We start from the raw sequence: 10,115 nt of genomic DNA on the forward strand, positions 1-10,115 counted from the left end.
AATTTACTTGTCATCTGTATTCTATGTTTCGGTACAATTCTGAGGATATCAAATTTATATAGTTTTAATTAAATTTTAACCCCATAACAAAATTCCAAAACTGTACCCCAATTTATTTTTTATTTTTCTAAAAGTTGCCATATTCTGACACCCGTAACTTTTTTATACTTCTGCATACGGGAATGTATAGGGCATCTTATTTTACAGGATCAGGTGTACTTTTTAGTTACACCTTTTTGGGGAAATGCTATTGCTTTGATCACTTTTTATTAAATTTTTTATCAGAGGTAAAACAGTGAAAAAATGGCAGTTTGGCACTTTTGACTTTTTTTCCCGCTACGGCATTTACCATACGGAAAAAATATTTTTATAGATTTGTAGAGCGGGCGGTTTCAGACACAGGGATACCTAATGTGTAGGTGTTTCACAGTATTTAAGTACTTTTATATGTGTTCTAGGGAATGGGGGGTGATTTGAACTTTTTTTTTTTAACTTTTTTAAAAAAATTTATTATGTATTTATTAGGCCCCTTAGGGGGCATTGCAAAAAAAAACCCAGTAATTATTTTGCAGGCTATATAGAGTAGCCTGTAATAGAATTCATTGAATGACAGGCCGAGGAGCCTTCAGAAGGCTCCCGGCTGTCATAGCAATGGGATCCCGGCCCCAGGAAAATGGTGTCTCCCACACCCTACCGGGAAATTTGCGCCTCAGTCAACTTTGACCAAAGTGCCAGAAGGGTCAATGCCTACGATCGATGCAGGCACTGATTGTGGGCATTAACACTGGGTGTCTGCTGTATAAAACAGCGAGCGGCTGCCATGTTGAAAAACCCGGCATCTGCTGTACTAGTACAGCGGATGTCAGGAAGGGGTTAAGCCTGGGCCACACATGGCATAATCTCTGTGATTTGCCCGAACTTTTCTGTTTCGCAATATGTTAGGCTATGAAATTAGACAGTGTTTGTATAATAGACTGCTTTGCAGACATACAGTTTATCGTGCTATGGCACTGTAAATGTGGCACAACATGGTAACTATGCTATCAGGAGCAGGACAACTGTTGTAACACACTGCCACAGCCCCCTCTAATGGCATAGGGGAGTGGAACCTTTTTTAGTTATATACCAGTACAATAACATTGAAAAAAATTCCATTTGTTTAGCAAATAAAGTAATATAATAATAGTATTGGGGAAAAATACAATGTACATTTTTTACAATTAACCTTAGTAAATGTAAGTCTCAAAACCTTAAATCATATATTGTGTGAATGACGTAAAACAAAGTTTAGTTTTACATTTGTATAGATATAATTCAATGACACATGTGTAAGGTACAAATTACAACAAAGCTTCAAATCGCTACATAGAACAAAAAATAAAAATATTATGGCGGCAGGAATACAAAGAGAAAAAAATCAAATATTGCATCAATACAAATAGGCCATCCTCAATAAAGATTCTGTAGACATCCGCACAGATGTGAACCTAGCCTTAAATAGCACCAATTATTATTATTTTCCAATACAATTGATGAGATTGGCTGCATTATTATTATTATTATTATTATTATCAAGATTATTATTGCTCTTGACATTATAATTTTATCAGTAAATGCTAAATGAACAAGGATATTTTTTCATAGAAATTAAAATAATAATGTAGACTAATCAAAAAGAGTGGACAAAAACATTTTAGCTTATCCTACAATATATTTTCGACAGGAAACAAATTTAACTATATGCGTGACCTACTCAATTTAACAACATTAGGTCAAATGGTGAAGGTAGTAATTTTTACTATAGAGGTTAACAAGCAGATGGAGAAAACTAGTGTATGGGGGCACAGCCTACAAATCTGTGGCTAGTGAAATAAATTAGTCATTTAAACCAACAGACAAGACATCCTCAAGACATGAATCAAATTGATGTGTTTTCCTATTCCTACAGAAGCAACAACATGCATCATTCTCACAAGTGTATGTCAACTGTATTATTGGGTAATTACTACAAGATGCGACAACTAATTGAGCATGAATTTTACACATCATCTCAAAACAACTGTTGTACCACTGCTACTGTATCTTAATAGACACCTTCACTGGTATGATAGTATTGTATTGATACATTAAGTATTAACTTACCATACCATTGTAAGTCAAATATTCAGTAAACTCCAATCCAATCAGGAATATTTAGACTAGACCAGATATCATAAAAGGGCATTCATCTTGGCCACTACCAGAGGTCAACACAAAAGTCACTATTGTCAACACTAAGAAGTGAGAGAACAGACATCAGGCTCCACAGAGATATTCTGCACATTGTTATCTTAATGACTTTGTAGATTGTCCATGGATGCCAAGGAATGGAATTTATTTAGACTCCTAAGAAGACCTTTCAAGTAACATAGTTACTTGTCTAATAATTCTGGAGAATCTTTCTTGATGTTTTGTGTCGTTACTCTATTATTTTTCCAAGAATAATTTTAATCAGTTGGTAAATGTGTATTACCAATTGGGGTATGTGTTTACACAATCTAACACTGCCCAATCTGTGCTGCCAATGTCAGGGACGTGTTCTTTACAAGGCTCCTGGCTGTCATAGTAACTGGGCGCTGGCACCGATGCTTGCTACGGCTACCGGCAATCCCCAGGAAAATGACGGCGTCTACGCGCTGCTGGTAAAATGGCTCCTCAGTCAGCTTTGACCGAGAAGCCATAGGGGTTATTACCCGCAATCAGTGCAGGTACGGATCACAGGAATTAGTGCTGGGTCTCTGCTGTATAAAACAGCAGCGACTCGGCGGATATGGCGACCACCCAACTCCCAAGCGGCCGCCATATTTAAACACCAAGCATCTGCCGTATTAGTGCGGCAGATGTCGGGGAGGGGTTAAAGAAAGAGTTTTAGGGTATGCCAGTATTTGTAAGATTGCTTGGACCACAGCATTACCTGGTAAACAGGAATATTGATTAATGTCTAGTTAACTGAGATTGACCATAGTGTTTCATAAGGGGCAAAATAAGTTATTTCAGGTAAGTAAAGCAATGGAATAGGTTTCATTCAGTGCCTCACATTTTAACATTTTGATGATGGATATATACCCCTTTAGTATCTTTTCTGGGAGGTAAGGTAAGAGCAGTGAATACTAAAACTTTTATATAACTATGTATCAATCTTCTCAGCTGTTCTTGCTCTATAATATGTTTTCTGCAGATTAGACTTTAAAGTGACAGATTCCCTTTACCTCCTCTCACTGAAAACACCCCACTTTCAAGACCCAATATTATCCTCAACCCTGGTGATTTTGACCTCAGTTTAGGAAAACAACATGGCCTATTTTTCTCATTTATCATCTAAACTGGAAAAATACCTGTTCTGCTGTTCAATTACAACCTCAGTTGGCCCAGACCACACAGCTTTAGGATTTAATATTTAGGTCACCCACAGTGTTAACCAGCAAAGACTTAGCTGGAAACTGTAATGGACTTCTCTTAAAAACAAAAGATAGGGGAAAATAAACAAAGAGTTAACACTTGTAGCATACAAATTAACCTCTTAAATTCTGTGAAAACATTAAGGTCAGTTACTTAGATTGGAAGAAATCATGCTCAAGTCATAGGATTGCCGGTGAAACAAAAGTTAACAATACATGGCTGGACTGACTCTGCAGTATTTCATAGTATATATAATCTGCAATATTTCACATGTACTGAGGATTTTTTATGATTTTTAGACTTTTACAATTGATCAATACATGTTTTGTTACCATAAGTAATGATGCACCAGTGTTAAGGCTATCACTTGCACTACATTATTCAATGTAGTCAAACGTTTTGCTGGCCTGTTCCACCATCTGTAGCCGCCCGCCGCCATCTTGGGTGTGCCGCCGCCTCCCGACTAAAACCAGCTGCCAGCTGACACCTGCTCCGGAGGCACCATGCAGGCCTGTTGGCTCGCCTCCGCCTACAAGGACATCCGGCTGAGCGAGCTATATCTTCCCAACCTATCAGCTGTCCGGGATCGGAACAGCATCCCCGGCGCTCCAGCTCGGCAGCCATTTTGGCTGAAGGCTATTCAGGTACCGTAAATGTTATATTAAACTACCCCCCCTCCCCCGTTTTAAAATAATACCCTAAAAAAGAATGTGATAAACTTACCAAACGTGTACGCTGGGCGGGCATTCAGGGTCCGCCGTCTTCTTCATCCACGCCTCCTCTTCCTCTGATGTCCTTGGGTCCCGTCCTCCTCCGGCGCTCGCGAACTGACATTGATAAAAAAAAATGGCCTGGGCGCATGCGCAGTAGCCGTAGTAGAAGCTGCATGCTACTGCGCATGCGCCCAGGCCATTTTTTTTTATATCAATGTCAGTTCGTGAGCGCCGGAGGAGGACGGGACCCGAGGACATTGGAGGAAGAAGAGGCGTGGATGAAGAAAACGGCGCACCCTGAATGCCCCCCCCCATGCACGATGGGTAAGTAGATCACATTCAGATCAAACTACAATACTGTACCACGTTGCTGAGTATCTTCCAATTGTAACGAAGCTGCCCCACACCTACTCCCGCCCTCACCATGGCAACCGTCACTATTACTACTTTCAATGCTAACAGACTGAATTCGCCCCAGAAGAGACATGGCATGTTGAGACTGGCCAGAAAATTGAAAACTGACATTTTCCTTCTCCAAGAGACCCGCCTGAAAGCTTCAAAAATATCCTCATTTCCAAAACGCCCTTTTGACCAATGGTACTTCAATTCTAATAGCTCCTCAGCTTCGAAAGGGGTAGCTATTGCGATCCATCATGAGACCCCCTTCATAGTTCAACAGCAACATTTTGATGCAGAGGGCAGATTCCTTTTCTTGAGAGGGCTTCTAGCTACCAGACCGGTGATAATAGCTAACATTTATGCCCCTAATCATGTCCAAGTGCCTTGGATGAAAGCTATATTGCAGGAACTGCAGCAGTTTGCAGTGGAAGACATCATTCTCAGTGGAGACCTTAATATCACCTTAAATCCTGGACTCGTCATCAGGTAAATCTGCCATTTCCCAACTAGCTGTTCGCTCCCTTCTCAGATCTTTCCATGAGTTGCACCTGACTGACATATGGCGCTCACATCACCCCTCAGTGAAGGACTTCTCCCATTTCTCGCCAAAATACAACTCGCACCAGAGATTGGACTATCTATTTTGCTCGCAAACCTGGTTATCCCTTTCCCAGACAGCAGCTATTGGTTGTGCGACGATATCGGACCACGCTCCAGTCACTACTTCTTTCCTTGTCACAGAACTGACCCCTCGTCAATGGTCTTGGAGGCTGAATGAAACTGAATGAATGTTAAATGATAACAACTTTATCTCAGGCATCAGCAAAGATTTGAAAGAATATTTATCGATCAATACTACACCTGATGTCTCCGTAAGTACAACGTGGAAGGCACACAAAGCCTTTGTGAGAGGCCTTCTCATCTCCAAACCTACCCTTGTGAAAAAACAAAGACAAAAAGAGGTTAACTCTTTGCTAGCCCAGATAAGAGCACTTGAGAAGACTCACAAACTTACGAGACTCGCTTCTACGCTAGCGGATCTTTCAATGCTGAGAGAGAAACTAAAATGGTTGTTCCACGTGCAAACTGCAAAGAACCACCTACTCTTCAAATTCTGTTTGTATGCGCACGGAGATAAAGGTGGAAAAATGATTTTGCAGATGATAAAGAAAGCCCAGGCAAAAACACATATCTCCAAAATCAAAACTGACAAAGGAATTACAGTTTCTGACACCAACCAAATAGCTGATGCTTTTCAAAGATTTTACTCCAAACTTTATAACATTCCTTCACCCCAAGTTGACCCAGAGACTGCAAACATAAGAGAGGCCACAGCTACTTTTCTCAACTCACTGGGCCTACCGATCGAAGAACTTAAGTCAGTGGTGCGGAGCTTCCCGCTAGGTAAAAGCCCTGGCCCAGATGGCCTCACAGTACTGTACTATAGAAAATTTGAAGAAGCTTTAATCCCTAAACTTACAGAACTATGCAATTCCCTACTGGAAGGTACGCCTCTTCCCAAACAGACACAAGAGGCTCACATTACTCTTATAGTCAAAAATGGGAAAGATCTCACAGAATGTGGGAGTTATCGCCCGATTTCTCTACTTAATATGGATCTCAAAATCTGGGCCAAACTACTTGCTTCCAGACTAAAACCACTTCTTCCCCATCTCATAAATGAAGAACAGTCTGGATTTATCAAAAATAGAGAGGGGAAAGATAACTTCCATAAGCTGCTGCATGCAATCTCCCTGTCCCACAAATTGAGGAAAAAGTTACTGCTGGATAGTTAATATTACTTCTTAAATCTATATTTCACTGAAGAGGGATAGACAGTCCCCCTAAGAAGTATACGCTAAAACTTCACTTTTATTTTTGTTATTTAAAACACCCAAAAACAGAAAGAAAAACTTCCTAAAAAAGTGTGGCCCACCTATATCTCCCCTATGGCTATCTCCCTGTATAATACAAAAGAAGTGGTCAGTATAACACTTGCACACTCGGCAGGATCCGTATAACGGCTCACCAGACAGCTTCCTCCACCCCTCCGAGGATACTGGCCTAATGCCACACCAACAGAGAGGGGAGGTACTGATGGCCAGATCCCTGCCTGAGTACGATCGTGTGTCTGGCTCATTCTAATTAAATAGACCCTACGCGTTTCGTTATAGACTCATCAGGGGTCTAAACACTCTCACACCAAGTTACAATGTGAAAAACTGCTTTTTCTTTTATGAACGGTATGGTAGGCTGGCCGTCGGCAGGACCGCCGCTATACACCCAGGGTGTATAGTGTATAGGATGTATAGTGTTTAGACCCCTGATGAGTCTATAACGAAACGCGTAGGGTCTATTTAATTAGAGTGAGCCAGACACACGATCGTACTCAGGCAGGGATCTGGCCATCAGTACCTCCCCTCTCTGTTGGTGTGGCATTAGGCCAGTATCCTCGGAGGGGTGGAGGAAGCTGTCTGGTGAGCCGTTATACGGATCCTGCCGAGTGTGCAAGTGTTATACTGACCACTTCTTTTGTATTATACAGGGAGATAGCCATAGAGGAGATATAGGCAAAACCCTATGCGAGTTTATCCCATGTACATAGTCACTCACTAAAGTGTGTATGGGGCCAATGGTGGGCCACGCTTTTTTAGGAAGTTTTTCTTTCTGTTTTTCGGTGTTTTAAATAACAAAAATAAAAGTGAAGTTTTAGCGTATACTTCTTAGGGGGACTGTCTATCCCTCTTCAGTGAAATTGAGGAAAAAGTTAGTCCTTCTTAGCATAGATGCCGAGAAGGCGTTCAATGGATTGAGCTGGGCCCCCCTAGTGAGCTGCATGCCCCCCTAGAGTCTTTTGGTCTCCCGCACCAATTCATCATTGCAATTTTTTCGCTATATCCACAACCACATGCGAGACTTAAAGTTAATGGGACTTTATCACCAGTCTTCAACATCACCAACGGGACCAGACAGGGGTGTCCCCTATCCCTCCCATTGTTTATCCTAACAATTGAAACTCTACTACAAGCAGTACAGTCTCACCCTGACATTGAAAGTGTCCATATTGGCGACACCTCGCTCCAATCAGTTGCCTTCGCCAACGATGTCTTATTCCTACTTTCAGACCCGGAAAAAGGCCTCCAACCCTTGATGGCCCTACTGAAGACATACAGTATGGTAAACTTTCCAATTTTAAGCCCAATCTCTCTAAGTCGGAAATTTTAGTCATCTCCCTGCCAAAGAAACTGCAGGACACCCTGCAGAAAGACTCCCCCTTCGTATGGAAATCAGATCATTTCCCTTACCTGGGCATTAAACTGACGAGTGATTTGAATGCCTTATTCTCAGCTTACTTTCCTCCTTTACTTACTGAAGTGAAAGCCTTGATACATTCCTATGACATACCATATGTCTCGTGGTTCGGGAGGAAGAACATTCTCCAAACCTATGTCATGCCAAAATTATTATATACCATCAGAATGCTGCCCATCCCTCTCCATAGAACCTTCCTTGCTTCATCAAATTTCTCTGGAGACATAGAGATTCCCGACTGTTCTATAAGCTCCTCACAAGAAACAAAACCAGAGGTGGGATTTCCTTACCCGATGTCTTGTCATATTACAAGGCAAACCTCTTGACAAGATGGCTTGCACGGAGCGCACCATCGCAAAACTCAATTGTCAGAAGTATGGCATCTCTTCAACACGGGGGCTCTCTAGACAAATATCTATGGACCCCAGATCAGAAACTGCTGAGAGACCCCCAATTTGATCTTCTCTTGAAAGGACCATGTCAAGTCTGGCATGAGCTACACATAAAACTCATGCCTCACTATGCCAAATTCTTTCCTGCCCACCTACTCTCCTGCCTCCAACAGAAGTCTACTGATGGTTATGAAGACTTGTGGTCCTTGCTCAAAGACAAGTGGTCGTCTGATCTTTTAACACATGGGGAACCCATCGACAAAGATGCTCTCCAGCTACTGCTTGGTGGCAAACCACTTTCATTTTTACACTACCAACACTTTTAGCATAGCATCTCTGCACTGCCGTGTCCAGCTACATCCAATGATCCATTGACCAGTTTTGAAAGGATGGTTGTTCTTACGTCACCTAGAAACAGGAGACTAGCTAAATGTAAAGTGGCATTGATTGATGTACTCCCCGAGCCCAAACCGGGATTTCTCTTGGCGTGGGAAGCTCAATTTGAATTTACCTCATCGATCCTGCAGGCATCACATGGCTTCTCCAACTGCATTAGACTCCAAGAGTCACACTTTAAGCTTTTAGCTAGGTGGCACCATACTCCTGACTGGTTACATGCTCACAAACTAGTAGCAGATGACTTGTGCTGGCGATACCATACAGTTAAGGGCACTGCCCTGCATATTTGGTGGACTTGTCCTAAGATCAAAACTTACTGGTCTCAAATCACACAACAGATTCAATGCATCACCTCCTCTACCCTAAATTACCCTCCCGCCTCGGTCCTCCTCTCATGTCCTACGTCTTATTATATGCCCAGAAAAACCAATCTCACAACCCACCTGTTCGAGCCGCAAAGACCCTCATACCCAAGTACTGGATCCAACCCACTGTACCATCGATTTCTGAGTGGAAAGAGAAGGAAACTCAGATTTTTAAATTCAAAGAGATGCTCAGCTGGTCCACTGGTTCTCATGGCCGATTTCTGAAAACCTGGTCCCCATGGTCATGACACTGCTGGATCAACATTTCTACAGATTCAACATAGCTGTCTAGAGAGACGACTGATCTGCTGATCGCTACCAAACATATACTTTTCTTATTTCTTGCACTCCCCCCCCCCCCACATTTCTTCCCCTTCCTACTGCACTCCTCCCCTCTGTTTTATTGAACATTTTTTTGTGCTGTTCAATGTGACAAGATGTTTGTTCATATGCATCTATACGGACTTGCTGTTTCTACTATCTGTCCAAAGAAGGGACTCGATCCTCGACTCCTTTCCCCAATTGTTCATGCTCGATTTGCTTAATACATCCTGATCGTGCTGGATACCTGTTAACTATTTTATTGTCTTTTGATGCTGAATACTTACTTGTTATCCTTTTCGGTGTTATTTTATTGGCTGTAAAAATGTGAAAAAATTAGAAAAAAAAAATTGAAAAAATTTCAATAAAATGAGATATGAAAAAAAAAAAGTTACTTTATATTACAAGAAGTTATGAATTTACATCATAACTCTGATTAAGTAGCTAAAAGGCACAGGCTACTACATGTTAATGTTAGCCGGATGGTAGGCCATAGAGCTATAGCATTTGCACAGTATGTATATATGAACATTAGGGATGATGAAAGGTATGGTATAAGTCAATTTACTTTCCTATAAACATATGTCTAACACTGGAAAGGAGTTAAGTTAAAGCAGATATACTTTATCACTTGTGGGCAGCTAAACTTTTCTTTTACGACTACACAAGTTTATTATTTGTAGCTAACAATAAACATGGATTTCCTTCCTAAGTCGGAAGATGTGTCAAGTGTAATAGATGCCAAGTGTTATATCTGTTGATTATGGTATTATTTA

This window comes from Leptodactylus fuscus, chromosome 5 (assembly GCF_031893055.1).
Source record: "Leptodactylus fuscus isolate aLepFus1 chromosome 5, aLepFus1.hap2, whole genome shotgun sequence".
NCBI classification, from domain to species: domain Eukaryota; kingdom Metazoa; phylum Chordata; class Amphibia; order Anura; family Leptodactylidae; genus Leptodactylus; species Leptodactylus fuscus.